The sequence below is a fragment of the Oxyura jamaicensis genome, chromosome 23 (assembly GCF_011077185.1).
Source record: "Oxyura jamaicensis isolate SHBP4307 breed ruddy duck chromosome 23, BPBGC_Ojam_1.0, whole genome shotgun sequence".
In the NCBI taxonomy this organism is placed as follows: Eukaryota; Metazoa; Chordata; class Aves; order Anseriformes; family Anatidae; genus Oxyura; species Oxyura jamaicensis.
The window spans coordinates 5,505,282-5,528,886 of record NC_048915.1 but is presented as its reverse complement, the minus strand read 5'-3'; the positions used below and the strand labels follow the sequence as shown (position 1 = coordinate 5,528,886).

The 23,605-nt window shown below is 54.8% G+C and overlaps 1 long non-coding RNA gene across 1 annotated transcript; it reads right to left on the bottom strand.

The window, feature by feature from the left end:
• Positions 1-11,966: 11,966 nt before the first annotated feature.
• On the bottom strand, positions 11,967-15,090 carry LOC118177716. The gene is made up of 2 exons (XR_004755899.1): positions 14,970-15,090; positions 11,967-12,831 (listed from the first exon to the last, which is right to left on the bottom strand). It is a non-coding gene; the product is annotated as an uncharacterized LOC118177716 (long non-coding RNA).
• Positions 15,091-23,605: the final 8,515 nt, after the last annotated feature.

The window sequence follows — 23,605 nt, the reverse complement described above, 5'->3', positions numbered from 1 at the left end:
TGGGGTTGGGTAGGAGCGACGAGGTGGATGCAGTCTGCTCGCTGTCTGTGGTTGTTTAAGCATCAGCCGCTCAGCATCAGCCGAGTTTGTTGCAGCTTGCTTCAGAGCAGAAATAGGCGGGATCTTACACTGGCTCTCTTAAAATGATCTCCTGGGCTCCAAAAAGCTGCTCCCGTGCTTGTAGGTGCAGCTCCAGAGATGTGGAAGCGTGGGGCTCAAGGTGCATTTTGGCTTCAGACTCCCCCAGTTTGCCTCCCAGAGCCAGCACCATGGGGTGAAGCTGCTCCAGCCTCCTCCAAACCCAGCAGAAAGCAGTGGCCCAAGGGAGAAAGCCCTGGTTCAAGCACCCAGACCCCTTTAGCTGGGGGAGCACCACCCGGGGGGGGTTCTACCCATCAGATATGTATGCTGAGCTAGAAGGAAGCTGCTTTAGATAGAAGGGGTGAAGTGAAAGGACTCAGGGCAGGTCCCTGCAGGGCCACACTGGCCCTCCCCAAAAGCTGCAGCTTCCTTTCTCTTCCCCTCTCCTTTAAAAGGAACAGGGAGCCTGGTTTCTGGAGTAATTCGGGGGCCTCTGACTGCTGCCATTCAAAGCTGACGAGGATGGTGGTGGGTTGCTGCAGCTTGCATTCAGCCACGTGCACCCCTCACACCTGGGTGCGCTGCTGGGAAGCAGCTCCTGGCCCTTCCCAGAGCCCTGCACGCGCCAGGGGAGGAGAAATCCCCAGCACCCAGAGGCGCAGGCCTCACATCCCAGCCTGGGGACATTCCTGTGGCACAGGGGCACCCCGTGAGCCCACGGCAAGGGGCAATGCTGCCACCTGAATAACTCAGGGCAATGAGATAAAAGTTTCCCTGCGCCAGCCGATGCATTGATTAGCCCAAATTGCCTCCCTCACCCTCGGGGAGGTAGGGACGAGCTAATCACCGTTTGTTCTCTCTTGATAGATGATTAACCACAAATTAGAATATTAAATAGAGGACTTTGGGTACGTGAATTAACAGCTGAGAACTAAGTTAATTATTGGAGGAGCCATAAAACTGCTTATTTTTTATTCTTGGGTTATTGTTTCATTCCCCCCTCTTCTCCCCTTAAAAAAGGGAGCTGTTTTGAAGCTGGCTGTGCTGTGTGGCCAGAAGTGCTGCACATGGCTGGGACTGGTGGGACATGGGAACACGGAGCCCCGTGCCCCACAGCAGCACACGGGGTTTTGGAAATAAACCTTCCTGCAGGGAACCAGCCCGGTCCCACCGCCCGCTGTGCTGTGGGCAGGGACAAGCAGGTGCCTGATGCACACGCGGGTGGCCAGAGGAGCTGATCCTGCTTTTCCAAGGAAAGGCCAAAATTTGGAAACTGGCTCTATCCAAAAACTACCCAGACTCCTCCAAGACCAGGGAAGAGCTGATACAGTATCCTGGGGAATTACCTTTGTTAATAGCCTGTTCATTTAAATACAATGGTGAGCCTGGGCGCTATAACGAGGCTGGAAAAACCTCATTAGAGACCAAGGTAGAGGTGTGTGGTTGAGCACGCAGGAGCGGGGCTGGCAGAGGGAAAGTCAGGCTGGGCGAGGTGCAGGGTGCTTGGGGTGAGCTCCTGGCCCAGCTCAGCACCCATCCCAGAGCAGTTTGGTGGCAGAGCTCCCCAGGATGTGACCCTGCTGTCCCTGAGCCCTTGCAGGGTTTTGGGGCCAGCAGCCCCCCCCCTCCAGTCTCAGCTCATGGTGCCAACCCTGGCGCAGCAGCAGTGGCCCCAAGGGTGCTCAGCTCCTGTGGGAAGGGGTCCGAAGGCTGCTCTGCCACACGGCAGAGGGGAAGGGACATGCTGACAAAAGGCTGATTTAATTACTAGAATTGTTCTGATTACAGCCTGCAAACACTGTTATCTTGTAATTATTGCCAAGAACATGCCATTAGTACATGATTAAACACAACGTCTTGTGGGCTGCTGGCTGATTGTCTGATGCCTTATGAACTTAATTGCTTCGTGCTGGTGGAAAGCGACTGGAAGGATGGAGCACGAGGATGGAGCCCGGCGGGGGTTGGAGCCACTGGACACCCCCACAAAGCAGGACCCTCAGCTCCCTTCCCAAAGCCAGGCTGCTCAAAGCACCCACAGACATGCTCAGGACCCCAGCCCTTGCATGCCTCAGCCAAGGGGGAGCAGGATCAGGATCAGTGCCTTGCTCCTCTCCTTGCTCTGTTAGACACTAACTGCACTAAATTCATTGCCATCAGCTCGCAAGCAGAGGGCACCAGCTCCCTCCCAGCATCTCCCTTCAGCAGAGAGGAAAAACCCCAAGACATTTGGTGGCACAGGGTGCCTGTGAGGGCACGGCACCGTGGGGCTGCAGCCCAGGGCACCAGGTCCCAGCAGGATGAGTCCCCGCACTCAGCAGCTGAGGGTCCTGCCCATGCCCACGGCTGGCCTTGCTGGCAGCACGGTGCTGCAGGGAGCTTGGTCTCCTTCCAGGAAAAACCCAGCAACTTTCTGCCTCAGGGTCCCCTCGGCACCTCTCACACTGTCACCCTGCCCGGCTGACAAGGACACACAAACTAATCCTGACGTCTCATTAGCAGGATTAATTCTTGACCTCGTTCTCCTCTCGGAGGAGACATCAGCACTTCTTGGTGCCACTGCACAGAGCCCTGCTCCTCCAGCCGGGGTTGAGCAACCAGCCGAGGCCAGGCAAGGAGGCTCCTGGCCCCCTCCCCATCCCTCCTGCTCAGGTGGCCTTGGAGGTCGCAGCCCTTCCCCACCTCCCCTTCCCCACCGTTCAGTCCTTGCTTCTCCCCAGAGGAAGGTGTCTCCCTGCAGTCAGCGTGTCCCAGGCTCACACAGCTTTTACACAGAAAAACTGGGGGGTTGCTTGGCACAGGCTCTGTTAGCTGGGTTCTGCTCCCCAAAAGCTGAAGCTGCCCGGCTGGGTGCATTTATACCAGAGCAGCCCCGGGTGGGTGGCGAGGGGAGCACCCACCTGGGCAGGTGCCGCAGGGGAGCCATCAGCCCCGCAATTGCTTTCAGGCCGGGCTGTCCCCTGCTTGCTTACTAAAAACCTCACAGCCTGCCTGGCATGGGGGACAGCCACCATTCCCCCTTGTCCACCCTAGGTGCTGTTTGATCCCTTGGTGTTTCCTCATCCTCTCCCTGCAGCTCTGGTGTTACACGGATTTACCACCCTCCCTCATTGCATGACATAAATAAGCTCCGTGTGCCAGCACCCCCACAGCAGGCAAAGGAAAAGGGGGAAATAACACTGGGAACGGGTCTGCTGCCCCCCCACGTATCTCAGGGCAAGCTCTGACTTCCCAGGTTCAGGAGCACATGGGCAGGTGGAAGTGGAGGAAAGCAGAGAAAAAAGGGAAATGGCCCTGGATGGCAGGGCAGGATGGGGCAGCCCTGCTGAGCACGAGTCCAGCTCTGGCCCCTGGTTCCCCAAGAGGAGTGAGCATTGCTCCTAAACGATGATTTCTATTGTAATAACTTGCTCCCGTCAGCAAGCAGCCTGGTGTTAAATCCATTTTTACGGCCTGCTGAAAATGCCTTTTCTGTGCTGCCCGAGAGGCGCCTGCTCCTTCCCTTCCTTTCTCTCTCTCTCTCTTTTTTTTTTTTTTTTTTTTTTTTTCTCCTGTCTTGCAGGAAAAGGAGAGAAAATCCCCAGCAGATTTGTTGTTTATAGAGTCATGTTCAACACGAGCGAATCGATACAACAAACCACGCGCTGCGACTCCGCGCCTGAAATAAACGAGGTCCCGGGCAATTCCGCCGGTGCCTGTCATGCTCAGGCACCCGCCGGATCGGAGCCTGGAATGAAACCGAAATGCCTCTTTGCAGGAGTTAATTACAGCTCCACGTTTCTCATTTCTCTCCACCACCAGAGCTGTGCTGTGCCTCCAGGTGAGAGGTGATTTCGGCTGCGCTGGGGGAAGCACCGCTTGGTTTTGCTCCTGTGCACAAATCCTGGGCTCGTGGCCCCCGTGTGGGTCTCAGCACGGAGGGGCTGCCCCTGGGGGACCCACGTGGGGCACTGCCCAGCCCCTGCCCTGCTTTGTCCCCAGAGCTCCCTGTGGTGTGACAGCGAGAGGGCTGTCCCCAGGCTCCTGCAGCACCTGGAGATCCAGGGTGACCAAAGCGAGGGTGAGATGTGGTTTGGGTTCCACCTCCGTCTCATGCCTGGGCCCCAGCTTTAATGCAGGCACTTGGCAGAATCAGATTTGGGCCTTTGCGCAGAAGCTCCTGCAGGGATGTCAGTGGTGGCACCACACCTGCAGAGGACTCAAGGCCACGTGCCAGCTTTGCTCCAGCAATCGATGCAACGGGCAAAACCGCGAATCCCACCAACAAAGGGGAAATTTTCATCAGAAGGGAACAATTCTTACTCGTCACTAGTAAAAGAGGCGTTTAAGTGCCGCTGGGCCTGGTGTTCAGCAGGAGAGGTGTCTGCAGAGCCGTGGTTTGGCTCCTGCCCTTTCCACCAGAGCTCTGTGGGGCCGGGGCTGGGCTCTCGCCTTGTGGTTCACCATTCGTTTGTGTTTCCAGAACACCTTGCAATACACCAAGGTGTATCCAGAGAGGTGCTGTAGAGGGGCAAGGGGTTATTAAAGTCACAGCCAAGCCATCAGTCATCGGGCCTGACTGTTGCAATATCATATTTCCTATTGATGGAATTAGCAGCGCTGAGCTCCCAGCCCGATCAATACCCTTAATAATTCCATCAAGGTCATGTCAGCTTTCATTTCCCTGGGTATGTTTTCCTAAATAAACTCATTTCTAAAACGAAACCCCAAAGGCCTCGCCCACATCCTGCCCAGCCACCACTCCACAGGGCATCCATGCCACCCCCATGCTCAGCTGGGGAGGGGGAGCACCCACCGGGGGGCTTCCCATGCAGAAACGTGGCTGAGCTGGGGTGTACGGATGGTCGTGGTGGGGTGCAGGTCCCCCAGTGCCACCCAGAATATGTCCCCATCCCAAGCACAGCGAGATCCCAGCAGCTGTCAGCAGGGTGCTGGCCGAGGGAGCGGTCACCACCACGCCACGCTGTGAGCAGTGGCCACAAACAGCTCAAAACACAGATTTTTGGTGCCTCAAAGGCTTCTGGCATTTCCCAGCCACACTTCAAGTTGCTGTCTGAACCAAAGGATTTGCTGGTGGTTTAAAAATGGAATTGCTGCCTGTGAGGAGTGTGTTGGGAGGTTGTTGGAGACCTGTTTGCTGGGGTTTAGGAAACATCCACTGAAACCTCTGCAGGTGCTTTGCAGGCAGTGATGGGCACAGTTTTCCTGCAGGTGCAGCAACAGGGGTGCAGCAACAACAGGGTGCAGTTATACTTGGGGTGCCTCGGGCTGGCAGCCCTGGGGGTTGCCAGATGGGTGCTGGGGACTGGGACACATCCCAGCAGAGGTGCCTCCCCCCAGATCCTCTCAAAAGGCACACCACTGCCCCCAGGATTTCCTGCACAATGGTGGGATTAGGAAGCAGAACGAGCAGCTCCGTCCGTAGGCAGCGGCTTTGCTGCTCTTTCTCATGGCAGGACGCGGGGTGGTTGGAGTCCTCTTAGAGGCTGTTCTGCACTCTGCTGACAACCCTAATCCTCTCTCGCATCAGGGCCCTGCCATTGTCAGGGGTTTACGAGGCCCTGAATCTGCACTCGAATCTTTCCATGTGTATTATTAATCCTGTGTCTCCATTCCTGTGGAGATGGATTTAATGAGGGTAATTATGATTTGCGAGAGAAAAACTGCTCAAGCTGCAAATAGTGCCAGCAATTCCCCTTTTCTTTCTCTCTGCAGCAGCAGCTCTGAAAGCACCAAGAAACACGATGTCCTCTGCTTAGGGTGAAAAGCCTCCAGCTTTCCCCCTGCATGAAGACCCCTGCTGATGCGCACTGAACCTCCTGCCCCTGTTCCCTGTCAGGGCTCCCCACTCGGTTGTTAAAGCAAGATGCAGCAGTAGCAGGACCCAGTGCAGCCTTGGAACACCCTGGGAAGAACCAAATCTCGAAGCTGGAGCCCTCCTGTCCCACCTGCTGCTTGCCAGCCTCCTGGCTGCTGAGCAATGCAGACACCACGTCCTCCTGCAGACGGTTCCTCTCCTGCAGCAGCCGGGGCTGGGCCCTACCTCCAGCCTTCGTGGCTGCTGCGAAGCTCACGGCTTCTTGGCCGCTCCAGTAGGTTCCCTCATTAAAAACAGGGACGCCTCAGCCTTGTTTTTCCTGATGGATTAATTCTGCATGAGCGGCCTAGATTCTCCCCAGAGTTTCAATCAGATCTGATTTTCTCATTTCTGCCTTCTCTGGGTCTGTTTGCAACCGCGCCTGGGCGCCCCGGGGGGGCACGGCACAACCCCCGGCTACGCTCGCGGCTGTGCTGGGCTGTGTGTGCGCAACGAATCCCCGGGGGCACTGCACAGGTTTCATTTTGGTGGTCGAGATTATGGGCACGAGGTGTTAGGGAAGCCCAAGCTAGGCTCCTTTACACCCTTTACAAGCTTCTCCACCTTTACACCTCCCTGTCACCCAGCTCACTGTCCCCTAGTCCTGCATCCCCTGGGGGCTGAGCTGTCCCTGCAGCTCGATGGGCTTCAGGTGTCTTCTGAGAGGCTGCAGAGAGACTCTTGGAAAACACCAGAGCCTCTCTGCCCACTGCTCAGCCAGCTTTTCTTCCCAGGCCAGCTCAGTAGCTCTCTTGCTTACTTCAGGTCAGTATTTTTTCCTTTGTACCATGAGAAACAATAACATTTTGCATTAACTCCTGTGCCCTCTGCCCTGTTTCTTTCTTTCTTTACTGCCTCCATTGCATTAAATCTCGGATGTCTCAGCCGCAAAGTCCACATTTCAGATGCACAAGAGCCAAACAAAGGTGCTTAGGGGGACAGCGGGACGTAGAAGGATCATTTTTTTTTTCTAGGGATTTGTATCAAGATGGAGACGGATTTTCTCGGTTTGCCTCAACATGAAGGGATTTGCATGTACAGAAATAGTGGTGCAGACTCTGCTTGTAGTGCCTGTGTCTGCTCTGCTGCGCGTTGGTGGAGGTTAGGCAAGCCAAAATTAAAGAGACCGTGTCAATAGCGTTATGGGACAGGAGCAGCATAATACTTTCCATTAAAACTCATCTTCCCAAAGAGATGGATTGAAAGGCGCTCTGCTCCTCCTGGGATAAACTTCTTCCCTATCTCTAGAGAGCAGGCACGGGGTTTCATGGCCCTGTAAATCCAGCTTCAGGGCTCCCAGCGCCAGATAAAGAACCTGCTGTGGCTACATGACGCCGCGTGCTGAGATGGTGTAAATTCGCTCTGCCAGCTCACGCCTGCTCTGGCATTTTGGCAGGATACGGCCGGCCGGTAGGTTTTGGTTAGGGCAGGTACCCGGCGCCCTGCTGCAGGCTGCACAGATCCGGGATGGAGGCTGGGGAGGCTGGGGAAGCTGGAAGCTGGAACCTGGCGTTTGGGGAGGCTGCAGAGGCTGGAGGCTGGAGGCTTCACCCCCAACCCCACAGAGCTGCTGGGGGCTCCCCGGCCGGGGGGAGGGAGGGGATGCCCGGGGTACCCGCGGCTTGCAGCTGCTCTCCAGCTCGCTCCCATCCCTCCCGGCTCCCCTCCTGCCCTTCCAGCCCCCAGACGCAGGGCCAAGCCTCGCACCCCGCAGCTTTGGGGCTGGGGGCGGTGGGGGAGGACGGCCCCGGCCCTGCCCATCCCCACGCCGACGCTAGGTGGGGGCCGAGCTCCGCCGACGAGGCTGCAGCCGCTCCCCGCTCCCCACTCCGCAGCCTTCGGGGCGAGGCCCGACCTCCGCCGGCGGCCTCCCCGAGCCCCAAGGGTTTTTTAGGGTCTAAGCGCCCTCCCCGCTGCCCCTCTGGGGCTGGGGGCGATGCCAGAGCAGCTTCTCCCTTCCTTCGCCCAGAGGGGTTTGCTCGCATCCTCCCTGGGGTCTCCAGCCTCCTTCCAGCCTCTCCTCGAGCTGAAGGACCCCAAATTTCCCCAGACAGGGGTATGGGGACAGGGCTGTCCCAGCACTTCTGATATCAGGAGCGACAGCAGCCGTGGTGGCGATGGGCAGGAGCCCGCAGCCGACTGACGTGGAGGTGCCCGAAACGGGCATCGGCAACCCCGGGACACGCTGCCCTTCCCTGGGGGCCTGCGGCCTTGTGAGCCGAACCCCTTCAGAGATACCACACTCAGCACTGAACTTGTCAGAAATGGGTATCTCGTTTTTAATAGATGGCTTGTCAGGAAAATCTACAAAAGGGGAGGTGTGCAGAGTCAGAAACTGGGGAGCAGGAGGCAGAAAATGCATGGGTGTTTCCTAAAGCTGTGGCATTTGCCGTGGACTTTGGTCAGGTGAGGAGCATTGTTTCTCAGCCTCTTTGTCTTTCAAAAGTAGCCCAGAACATCCTAAAATTGCCTGCCTGAGACCTGAGAGCCTCGAGACCCTTCAGACACGAACAACATGCACGTACAGCAAGGCTCAGTGGTGGAGAAATGGGGATCAAGGAGGTTTGTGCCTGCAGGGTGCTCCTACCTGCACAGCCAACGTGGGGCAGGCTGGCTCTGGAAAGTGCTGGGCAGCAGCAGCCAGGCACCAGCGGTCCCAGTTACACCAGTGGTGCGGGGCTGGTGCAGCGTGTGTGTGCCACCAGGACCTGCAGCCAGCCCGGGGGCTTTGAGACGGGGCCCCTGCAGTCATAGTGATGCCCAGTGGGGGGGCTCTTGCCTCCTGCCGAGGAAAATATGGCTTTCCCCACAAATATTGCAACTGGTGCTCGGTGTGTCCTAAAATAAAGGCAGCCGTGGCACACGTCTCTGCGTGTACTTCACACTCCCACGTCTGCTGGGATGCAGGACCCAGCTCTGCTCAGCCGTGGAGAGCCGTGAGGTGCTTTAAAGCATTTCCTTCTTGTTACAAGTCCTCCTCCTATGTTCTAATACACTGAACTATGAAATTAGGAACGTGAGACCTTTCCGTTAGGATCTGTCCCGAGCAACGCGAGACGTTTGGCAAAGTTCAGAACCACGGGAACATGGTGCAGTGGCATTTCTAAATCATTAATCAGAGATTGGCGGCTAATTCCTAACATTCTTATTTTCTTACTTTTAAGTTAAGCTATCTTCCTCAGTGCCCAGGGCTGGGCTGGTGACTTGTCCTTGCACAGCGTCCCCAGCGCTGCCCATGCTCAGCCCTGGGTACATTTTGCTCCCAATCCCAACTCAAGGTGCACGGAGATGATGCTGAGCTGCTGGGGCTCATAATGGCAGGTTAGGGAATAGGGGAAGCACTAATGCACACCTCCCCGGCAGCCTGCAACAAGAGGGTCCCAATATTTAAATCTTTTCTGCATGAGGGAATTTAATGAGCTAAGGATGAGGCTTGAACCTCAAGCTCTTCGGTGCTAAAGCTGCAGCTCCTGCTGCTTGCCCACCGTGGTAAAACCATTGCTGGCTCCCAAGATCACTTGTGCCCTGTTGAGAAAATCAGTTTTAGAGGGAAAACACTGCCTGGCTGGGTGGTTGGGATGAGAATGTCCGGGTTCACACCCCTGGGTCTGTCTCGGGGTTCCTTTCAGCCCCAGCTCACACACTGCACTTTAAATAATATCCCCTGAGCTTAATATCACCCAGATGCCCTGCAGCCAGCCCCTTCCCTCTCCCCTTGTCCCAGTCCCTGCTGCAGGAGGGTCCCTGAGGTCCCAGCACCGCACCCTAGCAGGGGTGCAGCACCTCCATAGCCCCAGCAGCCCAGCCTGGGTGTCCCCATTGTGCCTGGTGTGTGCCCCCTGCCCCAGCCCTGCTCTCCTGACTGCTCGAGCTTGTTGCTTTTGACAGAAACCAACTCACAGCGCACAGAGGAATGCCTCTGAAATGCTTAAAAGGAGCCAAAATAAATGAATCTATAAATAGCCTTGTCCCTGACTGCACATCTCACTATTGCAGATGTTCTTTGGCATTAGAAATCCCCTCGGCCCTTTTTAGCTTGTACGTATTTAATGGGAAATTAAGTCCTAAATCCTCCGTCAACTTGTCGGACAGAGGGACCCTGCCTGATGCTAGGCAAGGACTTGGCCTGCGGCCACGTGCAGGACCAGGGCTCCGTGTTTCTGCGGTGGATCTGAGTGGATCTCCTCCTCTGGTGATCCTGGCCCTGTTTTTACCCAGGGCCACAACCTCGAGCTGGCGCTGCCCTGGTTAGCTTGGGCAGGTGTTACCCACACCACTGCCCCACTTGCTCCCCTGCCAGAAAGGTGTCATTTTGTGCTAGGAGAGACCTGGAAATGATATTTGCTGCCCTCTGAGTTTCTGCATGCTCATGGGGTGAAGGACACAAGCTGGAGCTGTGCACAGGGTGCCTGGGGCCGTTATTTCAGCCACTTGCCCTGAGCTCAGCTCGGGCTTTCCCAGCCGCCAGCTTTTGGCTCAAGGGGCTCAGCACCAGTGTGGGATTTATGGAGCCGAGTGGGAACGGGAGGGTTTTCTGGCTTTCTGTTTTTGGCTCAGCTCAGGGAATCCTACAGCAACTTTGGCTCCTACTTTGCGAGCTACCATTAAGCAACAGCATGCAATTGGTACAGGGATCCCAGGGAAAAATTGGTGGAGTAAAAAGGAGAACTGAGCCCCACAGAGTGCTAAGGGTGGGATTGGGGGCGGGGGGACAGGGGATGACAGTGATGCAGAACAAAGCACCCCTCTGGAGGAGAGGAGGCAGGAGCCCCCCTGAGCCCGGCGAGGGCTCCCCAGGACCTGCATGCAGCCACTTGGCTCCTGCAGGGCCCTTTTTGTGCTGTCATCTCCATCACTTGCCCAGGTGTACCATCCCCAGGGTCACAGCCAGACTCTCCGTGCCTTCCTGGCCACACGGCCAAGGAGCAACGTATGATTTTGGGATGCCAGCAGCAGCTCGCTCATGGCTACAACCCCACTGCTGACAGCTCCCACCCTGCAGGGGGGCCCTTCCACCCCTCAGGGGATGGGGCAGCAGGCTCACTGCGCTCACCAGGGGGAGCTGGGAATATTTCCCTTCTAAAGCACTGCTCAGGAGCGCCGACTGGGCTCAGCTCTGCTCCTTCCCAGCCAGATCGCTGCCAAAGGGCCGGGGAAGATGGATCAGCAGTTTGCCTGCGCGGCTCCCCGGAGCCCAGAGGAAAAGAGCCTGTTCTCTAACCTCAGAATAAGGTTTCTTTAGCAGCTGCTAAGCAGAGCTGCTGGGAAGGGAACGGGAGGACGTTCAGCGGCACCACGAGCCCACGCAGCATCATCACAAACCACGCTGGGTCCTGCGCCAGCCCCTTGCTCTGTGCTGGATCCTGGCCATGCCCCCAGGGCTGAGCGCCTGGGTCTGATGCACTGGGGGACGTTTCCTCCTCTGAACCACAGCAGTGTGGGGGTCACACCTTCAAACTGGGGTGCTGCAAAAGGCCAACAGAGAAAGATGTGCTTTAAAAAGGAAAAAAACCCACCACCCGATTAAAAAAAGAAGTGTTTAAAAATTGAGGTTTGCGCATCTCTAACGATGAGGGAAAGCTTGCTGCCTCCTCTTGCGCTCGCCCCACTGCGTGGGCAGGAGGTGACGACCAGCGCTGCGAAATTTAGCAGCTCCTCCAGGCAAAAATCACTGCGCGGGGAGAGCTGCCCCAATTTCATCTCAGGTTGCCCAAACCTCGAGCTCTCCCCTCCTGCCTGCACGGGGCTGCTCCAACAGCAGGTGTGGGACCAAGCACGGGGGCACGGCAAGGAGCTGGGTGCTGGCTGGCTCCGTGCCCCAACCCCTGGCACCCCTGGGTTGTTTGGTGCCGGGTCCTGCCAAACAGGGATGAACCAATTCTGTGAGATCTCCACCTTAGATGCAATTATATTCTACGGTTTGGTAAAAGCCAGGATTTATCTCCTGCTTTGATAGACAGCCTTTTCTCCCTCTGGTGTTTTAACCACAAATCTCTCGCCCTCTCATTTTACTTTATCACCACGCAAGCAGTTTGGGGAGAAGATCTTTTAAACGCTGAATTAACATACAAATGTTAAAAAAGCCCAACAACAACAACCAAAAACCGTGCCCTGCAAGAGCAGCATAAATATGGAGAAAAATAATTGTGCATTAATGCTAATTGAAACAGTGAGGGCCCCACTTATACCATTTTGAATATGCATCAATTGAACAAAGAATTAATGGAACTTAGAAAAAAAACAAAACAAAACAAAACAAAAATCCTGACAAAAGAGCCCCCATTCCTTTTTCACGACTAATATTGTTAAAATGTTTTACATTCCGGGAATAAATGTCTGGTTTTGAGTGAGAATTAACCCATGAGTCATCGGATTACTGCGTATTATAGCATTTAATAGTTATTATTTTCACATTTCCCAGAACGGTGCCAACCATGGAAAACAAACTGAGATGGGGATCTGCAGAGCAAAACACGGCAGCCACCGGCAGGCTTGCCTCAGTTTCCACCACATTTTCCTGGGGTGGTTCCATCTCCTCCACCCCATCGTGGGCAGCAGGGACCTTGCTCCGCTCCCTCCTCACGCCATCAGCATCCTCCTTCTGCTCCCCAGATCTCCGCGCTCGCGTGGGCATCTGTGTGTACGGTAACAGCCCCCAAAGTGGCTGGAGCTGCTCCACGCATTGTTTAATTTCCATACGTGACCCCGAGGTCTGAGCATTCAATTAAAATCGCTGTATAAATTACCGCGTCTGCTAATGGTGATGGAGCAGGTTCGGTGTAATGCTGATGCCTCTGAAGGCGGCGATGGCAGAGTTCAAACGGCCTCGCTCCAAGGAATGAAACACTCGCCAGGATCTGGGGCTGGGGTGACAATTAAGACTTAAAGAAGAGCACCTTTTTTGGTGGTTGGGGGGTGGGGGGGTGGGGAAGAAAAGGGATTTCAAAAATAATGAGTGCTGCATGAATAAATGATGAGTGACTGGGAAGAAAGTTGGTTGTTACTTTATAAAGAGCCCTAATTTAATTAAGGTGAGGAATAAAGCTGTCTGGGGCTGGTGGCCTTGCTCCCAGACCACAACCAGCACCTGCCGGCGAGCCTCCAGTCCAAGGGGAGGCAGGAAGGAGAGACCCCTGGTCCTGCCAGGGCCCTGGGAGGAAGAGGGGGAGGAGGAGGGAAGATTTGGGGATATGATGGTCCCACACCAGCAGAGGATGGGGATGCAGCCAGCCACAGGACATGGGGTCACACCACCTCCATCTGCTCCTCAGTCTTCTTCCTTCCCACCTCTGGCTTCTCGATTCTGCAAATTATTTTTGTGTTTCATTTTTCTTCATCCATTCTAGTGAATATCCCACCCCTCTCAGGCATTAATTCCTGAACCCCTCCGTGCACAAGGCTCTGCCCCAGCCCGGCCCCGAGGCTGCTGGAGCCTCACGGCTGAGCTGGGACTTGGCAGGCTGTGGTGCTGCTCACTGCAGCTCTAACACCTCCAGGGCAGACTGCATTTATGGGGAAGTAACTAGGTTAGAGGAAAAAAAAAATAGATCCTGGCATGTGAATGTAGGCTAAGGCATCCACAAGGTTTAATCTTCTTCAGGGTGATAAATGGGGAAGAGGTGGAAAAGTTGCTCTGTCCGCTGTTTCCTATATTTTTTTCTCCCTTTCTTCTTCCTTTTTTTTTTTTTTCTTCCTTCTTTTTCCTCTCCAAAAAAAGCCCTTTGTGAAGCTGAGGCAATATCTCAAGTGGGATGGAAAAATGACTTTTTTGGGTGGCACCTTTGCCAAAGCCTTCCAGCTAACCCTGAGCACTCCGTGACACCAGTGCCGAGGGAGCAGCCAGGGCCCAGCATGGCCCAGCACCCCCGAACCAGTGACAGCATTCCCAGGGGCAGGGGCTCTCAGCTCCCTCCTCTCTGTCCTCCAGTTCTGCTCCCCCCAGCTGGGCTTCCACCAGCCCAGCACCATCCGCCCAGGGGCAGATTTCAAGGGCATCGCCAGCTCCCGGGAGCAGGCGTCACAACCTGCCTTGCTCCGAGGGTGCAGATGGTGTTTATCTGTTAGGAATAACCCGAGCTCTGTGTCTGCTGCCTGAGCTCCTGAATGTTAATCGCATCCCCGGCAAGCTGCCCGCTTTCCCTGCCCGGGATCCAGCCCCCATCTCACCGGCCTCGGGAGCAGCCAGCGCTGTCGCTGCTCGCCCCCAGCCCACCCCTGCAAGGCGGGGCAGGAGCAGCAGGGAGGACAGTCCAGGAGCCTGCTAAAGCTCATCTTGAGACTGAAATAGCCTTCAGGTGTCTCAAAGCAGCACAGCATCTGAGGGTGGGGTGTGTAAGCTGTGACGAAGCCAGTTTCTCTCTCTGCTGGAAGCGAGGAGTATGGGAAGCCAGGCATCGAGGCACTTCCAGCTGAGCTGCAGTGTGGCAGCAGTAACTGATCTTCCTTATTCGAGGCAGAACACCACCCCCAGCCACCTCCTCTGTGTACCTCACCTTCCCCATCACCTGGGATTTGTTGGCTTTCCATCAGGGGGCTGAGCAGCCCCAGCCTTCTCCAGCAGGCCCCTGGCCCAGGCAGCATGGGGGACGCTGACAGCCCCGTCCCTCCTGCAGGTAGGCTCAGCACACAGGTTTGGGACTGGGAGCAGCATACAACAGATCCCAAATGGAAGGAAATATCAGCCATGGTGCTAAGGTGCACACCACGCAAAGGCAGGCTGGATCTTTGCCCTCCCAGGGCAGCTGTAACGTGTCCTGGCAAACCCCGGCCAGCTCGTCCTGCTGTCCCTTCTGCTTGGCAGGCACCAGCAGGATGTGGGCTGGGGAGCTGCAGGAGCCAGCAAGGCCCACAACAGTGCCAAAACAGAGGACAAATTGCTGAGGACAGCGATGGATGGTTCACCAAGGCAGCGCCGTGCCAGAGGTCACCGCGGGACAGAGCCAGCACAGGGGCAGGCACAGCTCCTCTCACCCCCCTCAAACCTCACTGCCCATCTTCCCCAAAAAGCCAGGGTCCCCACATCAGGAATCCTTACCCAAAGGGTCTCTCCAAACTAGCACAGCAATATGGAGATGGTTTTAAGGAGCAGAAACAGCCACCCTGAAAGCACCCTCTGCTTTGTAACCCCCTCAGAGCACTCAGCTGGTCACTGCCCAACCTGTGCTGACACCCAGGGCCAGGCAGCACACATCCTCCCTCCCCAGGCTGGGTTAATGTATTTTAAAATTAGCTCCATATGCAAAGAAGGGGACAGCTGTTTCCTGCTTATAAATGAAATAATGTTGATTGGGTCTCCTAATGCCTGCTTGCCATAGAGCTAATTATCTCCAGACGTGGAGCCTCAGCAGATGCTGCAAGGGGCCGGTCCTGGCAGAGGAGGAGCCAGGGGTGCTGCGGATGGCCCAGCACCAGGTGGGTTTCCTGAGAAATCCGCACCCCAGGGCACAGCATCAGTACCCAGTGCAGTTTCTGGACCTTACTTTGTTGTCATTATGGGCTGCCTGTGCTTCCTACCCTTTGTCCAAAAGCCATGCGGAAGGAAATGCTTTCCTGCTCGTGACCCGCACAGCCTCTGACAGAGGGCAGGCTGGTGCCTGGCTGCTGGGCTGTTTTGTGGTGTGTGTACACGGGTTTTAAACAGCTGCTTTCAATCTCTGACAAATTTGCTGGTGGGACAACTAGGCTGCATTGAGGGAAAGTGTCTGCTGAGCTCCCACAATTACAAGGCTGCCCCAAAGTGACTATCATTTGCTACAGGAATGTTTTCTAGGCACTCAAACAGTGGTAGAAGTAGGAAAAAATCAATAGCTACCATCCCATTGGCTTGATTTTACCAACGAGCCATGCTTCGCCCAGCAAAAGCTTCCCTAGCAGAAGATTACTTTATGTAGCAGAAGGTTTTCAGCTGGCCAGAAACAATTCAGTGTGCACGGGGGGCAGTTAAACGTAACAACCCCACTGAACTTCAGAGGCTTTGAAAAGCAAATCCGGCCAGAACAATCTGCTTAAGCGCGCCGGCTGCAGCCAGCACCCCCTTAAGCCTGCTCCTCCGTCACCTCTCAGCTCTCTGCTGCGGTGGCAGAGCCAGGCTGGAGTAACGAGCACGGAGATTATGGGCAGCGGGAGCAGACTGAACAACTCGGAGGAAATATGGGGGGGCTAAATCTTCAGTGGAGCTGCTGCAGGCACTGATGGCTTGCTGTTCTTGGGAAGGGAAATTTCCAGTGTACCTTTGACAGTCCCCCCTGTGCCTCCCTGCACTTCACATCCCTGCTAGTCTGGTGCCTTTCCCATGGGCTGGCTCCACCTTGGCACCATCAGGCAGAGGACACAGGGGCACAGTGTAGACAGCATTATGGGATCAGGACCCAGGCATTTAAAAATCAAAGGGATTTGACTTTTCTTTTAGTATCTGTCAAACCCTCTGCTCTGGGAAGCTGTCCTCTGCTCAGGCATCCAGCCAAGCCCAGCGAACACCTCCTGCCACATGCCTCAGCGGTGTGGGGATCCGATCACATCTCTGTCCCTTTCTCTACCCACAACATCTATTCCCAATACACTGCTGAATAATTTCCTGCCTGCTTCTTCTCTGCAGCTGGAAAATCACAGAGAACGACCTGGGAAGGCTGGCTCACATTTCAGGACGAGCCCTGGATGAGCCAAGCAGGCATCCTGGGGACAAATCTATTTAGAGCCACTCAGTGCCATCAGATTCACAGCAGTGGGTAGAAACTGCTGGCCAGGGGGAGCAGAGGCCAAAACACAGTTTGTGCATGCATCTGTGCACGGTCACAGTACGGGTCCCAGTAAGTGCACGGCTGTCTCCATTTCCCCGTGCAGCGGGCAGCAGAGGAGCAGGAACTGAAGCGCTAATGACAGCCCCCATCCATCACCCTGGCTAATGCTCTCCCGAGACAGCTCTGCCATTGCCACCACCAGGCCAAGAGAAGGGCCGACTACCGGGGCCATAAACACTGCCTGACCTCGAGCCTCGGGGCACCTGCAGGGGTGAGGAAGGCTCTCGCTGCACCTCCTGCGAGCTGGTGCTCAGTACCCGTAGGAAGTTATTGCTGCCACTGATCTGCGGCTGGGTTTGGGCCACGGGGTGTGCCTGCCTAAGTTGGTGAGATGGTATTAGACCTTCTTTGCAGTATCGAAATAAAATGCTCCAGCCTGGTAAAAGAATTAGCCTCGCTAATACTGCAAAGCTGCTTAATGGCGGATTTGCCTTCTGCAGCAGACTGCAGACCCAGGAGCCCTCGGCTCACCTCACATGCCAGCACCACGCAGGACTGCACTGTGCCAAATGCATGCAGGACAGCGTCCTCCCCCCGAATACCTGCAAGGCCTGCCCCAGCACAGCTCCAACTGTTTTTGTCCCATTTCCTAAAGGAGGGGTTGGTGTCCCTGCCATACCGCTGGCCCCTCCACCATTTCACGTTTGTCCCCTGCAGTGCACGGGGTGCCCAAAACAGGCAGCTATTTATAACAAGGTAACATGCACTGCTTAAAAATTTCATGAGGATATTACAGGAACTGAGCAGAGCCCATCCATCACCTAAATTACATTTCTAAGCATGACGGTGCCATGCATGTTGGGAGTCAAGGCAGCAGGAGAGGGCAGGGGACGGCAATATTACAGACTTATTTGTCACCATCCCTTTTGCAACAAAAAGCCATGGAGATGAGCGGTCACGGAGAGACCATCAGGTTTCCTGGCCCTGCACCGATGAGACTGAAGGACTGCACAGCCCTGGGGACTGTCCATCCCCACTTGGGGCAGAGGGGACACATCTCATCTGAGATGCCACCAGAGCACCAGAGCTGATAAGTGCCTTGCTTGGGTGGTCACTGGGCGAGAGGAACCTGGGTGCTGGTGGTTGGGATGGGTCAGGGCTTCTCCTGCTGCAGCCCCAGCTCACAACTGGCTAGGGCTGAGCTCTGCCCGCTCTCTCCACCTCCAATTAGCCAAACCATTTGGAAGGAGGTGATGAGAGTTGGAAAAAAAGCAAATTGGACCTAGGAAACGTGAGGTGCTCCTTGAGCTGTCCGTCCCGGGGAAGGGACTGCTGCTCCTGGTGGGATGGAGTACACACCGCCAGTGCCCTGCCTCTGCCTCTACCACTTAACCTTCTGCCAACCTGATTTCCCTCTGAAAGGTGCCAACACGCCCCTCCAGTTTTTGAGGCTTAATTTAATAACACTGTTGATGTGCACTGAAATCCTTTAATGGGAGGGAGAGGCCAAGGATTGCTGCATAGGTGAAGGATTTCTAAGAAGCCACAGCAATACGCTCCGTAATAAGCTGAAATGGCTGTTTAAAAGGGCCAATGGAGCAATATTTCCTGAGAGTAATTCTCGGACACAGCGTGCCCCTGTCTGTGCCCACCCCTATCTCTCCATCTTTATGTTGAAGGGCTAACATACAGCTATATTTAATTTATAAAAGAAGTAGTAGTAAATCACAGCTGGGAGCAACCACAGGTTCACTCTTCTGCTTTCTTGCATGTACATTACTGTACACACAGTCATTACTCAGGGAGGTTTCCACACCTTGTTATTACTGCAGCTTGTATCACTTTAGGATGGCAGATGGTAGTCTTCTGAATAGTTTTAGCTTTTGGGGATTTATTTTAAAATAAAAAATTCTAATTAAAAACATCTCATGAATGTTAGGAGCGAGCCAGCCATTGTCAGCAGGGCATGGATCTTTGCAGTGCCCTTAAAAGCAAGCAGCAAAATGCAGCTGGGGGCTGACGCACAGCACCACAGAGGTGCAGGGGCTGGGGGTCCCGCGGGATGCTCATGGGGAAGTCTTCAGCTGTCCCTCACCCACTTTATAGGGCCCCTCAACCCACAGCCCGAAATCTAGGGTGCTGAGAAAGCCTTTGGTGGAGGCAAGGAGGGCCCCGAGCTCTTGTGGTGTACAGGGCAGCCCCCAGCATTTATGGGGCTGGGGAGGTGCAGAGCCATGAACCCACCCTGAACCCCAAACCATCCCAAACCCCGGGGCTCTGCTCCTGCTGCGAGAGGTGGGGGCAGAGGGGGTTGCAGCGGGCTGCCAGCGGGTGTTTTAAGAACCAGGCAAGAGTCCGGGGCACACGGCGTTCGTGTTTTAAATTGACCTGAAAATGACTTAGCTATGGACTTAATGAAGTGTTAATGTATGAAAAGCTCTCATTAAAAAGCAAAACTGTGGACGCTTTTGATGGCTGCATGGCCGGACTCTGAACCGAGACTGATTAGATATTCAAAGGTTTTCCAGAGACCTCTGCAGCCGTGCCTGCCGGCTTCTTTCTAAAGCCGCCTCGCTGCTCTCATTGCTCTTTCTCTCTCTCTCTCTCTCTCTTTTTTTTTTTTTTTTTGGTCGTTTTCCCCAGAAGTGGCTGCTCCATGCTCCGGGCAGGTGCTGCTGCCCCATGCTCCTGGCCGCTTCCAGCCCCGGGGGATGAGCTGGGGCAAGCTTGGGCCAGGGCGCCCCGCAGGGTCCCCTCCTCTCCTCTCTGCAGGCACTCGAGTCCTTTCTGCTCCGTCTCCATACAGGTGGGCTTCTGTCACCCTGGGCAGTGGCTCGTGGCTGCACAAGAGAGTGGCCGGGGTACAAGAGACCATGATGGGGGCTGGTGCCATGGGACATCGGGGTCCCATCCTCATCCCCCATCGGCCCTTTGAGCTTCAGGTCAATGTGGTCCCCGCGGTGCCCAGCTCCTCACCCCATACGCATTGAATAATTGATTCCCACGGCCCTGGTAGAAAATGAAACAGGAAAAAACTGCTATTCTGCTGTTTGTTTTTATGGGCTCTTTCCCAGGGAGGGCACCGGCACATTTACTTTTAGTGGCCGCCATAAAATGCTCTCTGAAATCCTCCCTCGCAGCTCCTGCACAGCCCACGCAGCCTCTTCCTCCCCCTCCAGTGCCTCCTCCTCCTCTTCCAGACCCACGGCCAGGGCTCCCAGGCCATGGCCGAAGTGTAACAGTGCAGCAGAGCAGCGAAGGCAGCAGGTGACATAAATGTAAATGAAGGAGTCGGGGAACAGAAGGCAGGAGAACAACCCGACGAGGCTTCTCTGGAGAACGCTGCTCGCCCGGTGCCCCAGAACGATCTGGCTGGATGGGAACGAGCAGCCTGCAGGAGTGGCAGAGCTAAGGAGTGGGTTGAAAGCACCTCTGTGAGCATCAAGGAGATGGGTTTAGATGAGAGAAATGAATCCCAAATGTCATGGCTGAGAAAGAGCAAACGGGACAACTTCATGGGGGGGGGGGGGGGGGGGCTGAGCTATTTACGTGCCTGTGCCCAAGCAGAGGGATTCCCTAGGGGCAAGGTACGCACACGGGGTGCTTGCTCTGCCCAGGCTGCTGGCGTGGACCCAGTTAAACCCTTCCCTGCTCTGTCCATGTCCTCTGCTGCACTTGTGAGCACCTAGCAGGAGGGGAGCACTGCCCTTCAGGAAGGCTGCTGCAGGCTCTGGAGCCAGGAGAGCAAATGAAGTGCTAGCAAGTCAAGGAAAGTACGTAAACCCGAGTCACTTAGCTCATCCTGGTTAAAGGCACATTAAAAAAATCCCCTGGGAATAATGAGGGAACCAAAGCTGATCCTCTGCACCAGGACTACAGGGAGAGCGCTGCCGGGGTGTCCCCGGGGGGGGGGGGGGGGGGGTTTCAGCCCCGGTGCCCCCTCTGGGCTCCCAGCTGGGCGCAGAGCAGCACCGCGGTGCAGCAGAAGCAGCCTCTTCCCTTCCCTCCTCCCAGTTTCTGTGCGTGCACATGAATTATTTATGCAAATAGCTTTGTTATTTATAAGCATTCAACAGATAGCTTGGACAAACAGCCTGCAGCTACGCAGCGGCAGTGCCCACTTCTCATCCCGAACTTGTCGTTTAGGGATGACAAAGAGGAGGCCAGGCTCAGATAATGGGATGGCAGAAGCCGTCACATTGCTGATTTCTACCCTGTAGCCTGCATACCTCTCACTGTAGGTGAATTACTTTTATAAAGGCCATGTACCCTAGCTAAGAAAATAAATATTATTGTTGGTGAGCTCACATTTACTGTCCAGGAGCCTGCGCCCCCATTAAAATGAAAGAAAGCTGAATATCACCAGCCAGGGCTGAACAGATGCAGTAGAGTCTCACTACGAACTACATCAATCTTAGGGACTCTGTCTCATTTCCTGAATGAACCTTTGAAAACAGATCTGTACCAAATAATGAGCAAATACATGGCAAGGACAAAGACCCCCTGCTCAGGATGCGAGGGTCTCACCTGCGCTGCAGGAGGGCACAGAGCGCAGAGGCCTCGGTGTGTGCTGGGGGCTCCCGGAGCTCTGCTGGCTGGGCTGGAAGCCCAGCAGCACCCAACAGCACCCAGCAGCACCCGGCAGCCACCTCCATCCTCCAGCTCTGCCAGTCCCCTTTATTTTTTTTTCTTCAATTAAAGAAGAAAATAAAATAAGAAAAAAAATAAAAGAGAGAGAGAGAGAGAGAGAGAGAGAGATGCAGGCAATTAACTCGCCCGCTATTTTCAAATGACTTTTCCCTTCTCCTGCTCTTCATTACCCACACAGGCTTTGTCTTGGTAACTACTGTATTTGCATAATGCTTGTTTTGTAGCAATTGTCTTGGATTTTTTTTTTTTTTAATTCTTTGTTTTGGAAAGAATTACTGCAGGCCAGCATCCTACACCTTCAGTGCTCGTCCCCAGAGAGGCGCGGGATGCCCCCGCACAGCTCGGCTGCGGGCGCTGGAAGGAGATTTTTTGCTTTTCTGTTAGCAGGAAAATTGTTTTGGGGAGGTAACTGCAGCCATTGCCTGCTGCTCACGGCGCTCCCGAGTCCCCGGGCAATACAGGGAAACGCTGCTTATAAAAACCGAGTGGTGATTTTGTCTTCAAGTCATTTCTTCGCAGTCACCTGCTGCTTTATCACCTGGGACTGCCGGGCTTTGTGTAAACATAAATTAATCCTGATGATGCTCTTGCGAGGCAGCTGGCGTTGCAGCAGTCTGGTGCTGAAATGTGGCGCCCTGAGGTTTGCACGAGCAGAGTGCCTGGAGCCCTGGGGCGGATACGGGGAAGATTTTTACCTTAGAGTAGCCAAACTATATAATCTCTTTAATTCCTTTCCTCTGCACCGCCATAAATCATAACGTTTATCTCGGACAGATCTGTAGGCCCCGAAACTCAGAGGCGGCTTCGTGGCAAGCTCCAGCAGCGCCTGCTGCCCCCTGGCACCCCCCAGCACCGGGCTCAGCGCTCACAGCCCCTGTTTGTGGCCTGGGAATTGGCACAAAACACTGCTGGGATTTCGACCCAGGTCCCTTTTGAGGTGGGAGAACCCAGCCCAGGCTCCCCCTGGTCTTTCACTGAATGGCGACGTGCACCGGGCTCGCCCACGTCCCCACCACTGCAGGTGGCAAAGGGTGCCCAAACTCGTTAGCCCTAACGAGGACATCTATCACAGCAGGGACTCAGAAGCACCTCTTCTCTTCTCTGCTTGACGTCTCTCTTTACGGAAATCCAAACCCAAACCAAAAGCAGAAAACTCCAAAACCAAATGAAGGGAGGTAATTCCCGGCTGTTTCTTCTTCACCAAAAAAAGAAAAAGTTTCTAGAGGAAAACTCCCATGATGGACAGGTGGCTGTACCGCTGCTGACAGGAAAACATTTCAATGGGTGTATTAAAGCTGGCATCCTGTCAAACTTCCAGTTTCTGAATGATTGTGCTTTCCTTAGAGGATGCGCAGAAGCACTGCACACAAAAATTACTGTTCTCCTCCGCCGGAGAGCCAACAGGTCTAATTATCACCCGGGTCTGCTGAGGCCGGGTGGCTTGTCAGCGTAGTGCTACGGGATAATTAAAGCCCCAGCTTTCTGCAGCAGAAAGGAGCAGCTTCTCATTAAAACGGGATTTTCAGACTTTTGATGCCCCCTCTCCAGAGACGGGAGCAAAAATCCTGCCGGGTATCCTTACTGGCGGGGCTGGTCTGGGCGCTAAAGACGAGTTAAACCCAAACCTGAAGACGCAGCGAAAATGGGCAGAGGGAGCAGGATGGAGCCCATGTCCCGTCCTGCCCCCCGAGGTCAGCCCAGGAAAGCTGCTCAGGTTTTCCTTCAAGCAAAGCCAAAGGAATGGCTCGAAGGCAGCCGGACACGAACGACACACCGACCAGGCGGACAGACGGCAGCACCCGCAGCGAGCTGGGCCCACTCGCAGAGCTGCCAAGAAGTTGGGATTGCAAGCTGGGGCCGATCGTCCCGCTCGTTTTGACAGTGCTGGAAGTCTCCTTAGGTCTTGGCCCAAAGTCTCAGTTGGATAATTACATTCTGCTGCTGATTTAAAGCGTCTTACGCACTCAGGGGGAGATCTGTCCATCTCTGTGCATGCAGCAGCAGTTCTGTTAGCATCGGTTACACAGGGGTGTTTAAACCTTCTTGCTACAGACCCACGCAAGTAACGTGTTGCCAAACCCTTTTCCCCATGCCTTTGCCCTCTTACAACAGCAAATTTGCTTTGGCTTTGGCAGCCGTGCTTGGCAGGCACCAGCGCCTGCGTTTATCAGCTGTGAATGCGTGTTACGAACCGGGCGAGGTGAATAATTGATTTTTTTTGGTGCTCTCAAAATCTGGAAGCATTTATTAAAAAAGCAAAATAAAACGGTGCTTAAAAAATTAG